General features: G+C 36.5%; 1 long non-coding RNA gene across 1 annotated transcript; it reads left to right on the top strand.

Annotated features, from left to right (window-relative positions):
- The first annotated feature begins 457 nt into the window (after window positions 1-457).
- LOC115356825 (uncharacterized) lies at window positions 458-983 on the top strand. Its single transcript, XR_003928025.1, has 3 exons — window positions 458-505; window positions 640-792; window positions 922-983. It is a non-coding gene; the product is annotated as an uncharacterized LOC115356825 (long non-coding RNA).
- The last annotated feature ends 388 nt before the right edge of the window (window positions 984-1,371 follow it).

Consider the following 1,371-nt stretch of genomic DNA (forward strand, 5'->3'; position numbering starts at 1 on the left):
AATAGCTGGTTTTAATGTGGATTGCGTCACATGGTCTGCCCTTCTCAGCAAAACAGGTGTGACATATCAATAGTGATTACTGTGGTTAGAGGCCAGACTGAAGTGACAGAAGATCAAAAACTTAAGAGCATTAAGGTAAGGTAAATATGATTTCTTATTTCAGCAAGCTTGACTCTAGCTAAGGACTTTTTATGGTGAAAGGTGGACTATTTTAATGCATGCATTTGTTTCTTGTTTTGATTTTTTTTTTTTTTTTTTGTAGAATGAGTTACACAGCTTGAACAACAACTGAAGAGGGTTATAACTTAATAACTTGTATTCCTTTTTGTTTTGAAGAGAATGATATTGATGGAGCAACCCTCGAAATTCTCTCTGAGAGGATGTCAGAGAGATTAATCCCATCAATAAAAAATCAAGCACAATTCCTCAAGTATCTCGAGCAGTTGAAGTCATCATCATCATCGCCATCATCATCATTGTCAACAAGAAGAAGAAATTGGAACAGGTAAAATGCTGTCAAGATACTGTAATTCTGGTCATTTGTGGGGGAAACTTTATTTCTCTACTAGTTACAGTCTGTTCATTACTATTTCACACAGCTCGGTCTAACATATTCTTGCATTTTTCCACATTACAAAGACCTCATGATGAGCAAACAGCTGGACCTGCTTCACTGGGTCAGTTTGCTTTCGTCAAAGCATTAAAAGATACACTTGAGGCAAAGGACCCAGAACTTCTGTCCCCTCGGAGAAATGATCTGTCACTGTATGACATCCTCAGCAGCCAAACAATGTAGGTTACTTTTATCATTATTATGGAAAACTACTGCACATTGTAGCTTTAAATTGAGATTATACTCCATATAATGGCACTTTAAGACAACATGTTCAACTTATTCTATTATTTCTCTCCCCAACCAAGGTATCCCTCAGCCAAACAATATACAGAGATTTTAAGCCTGTTCATACGCAGATGTCCCTTCATGTGGGAGAAAATTGGTTCAGCACGTGAGTAAGCACAAAATGAGTCTGTTAATGTATGTTTGCATATCTTAATTGTATAGATATAGCTACTGTACATACTGTATCTCAGTATATAATAAACAGAAAATGCATTCACCTAATGTTCACATTTGCCAAAAATGAGTGTGTCTATCTTTTACTGTATAGGTGTATTTTACAAAATGGCTTGATGTTGACAAATCTGGACAATACTGAGGTCAACAATCATCTCATTTTCGACTGCACTATCCCCTTAAGTAAACAATTCCTCTCTTGGTTGTAGGATGATTTACGTGAGTCTCTAACAAGTTCAAAAAGGAAAGGCGACCCCTTATTGGTGACTCAATGGTGCAACAAATGTGTCCAAAAT

This window comes from Myripristis murdjan, unplaced genomic scaffold, assembly GCF_902150065.1.
Source record: "Myripristis murdjan unplaced genomic scaffold, fMyrMur1.1, whole genome shotgun sequence".
Classification (NCBI taxonomy): domain Eukaryota; kingdom Metazoa; phylum Chordata; class Actinopteri; order Holocentriformes; family Holocentridae; genus Myripristis; species Myripristis murdjan.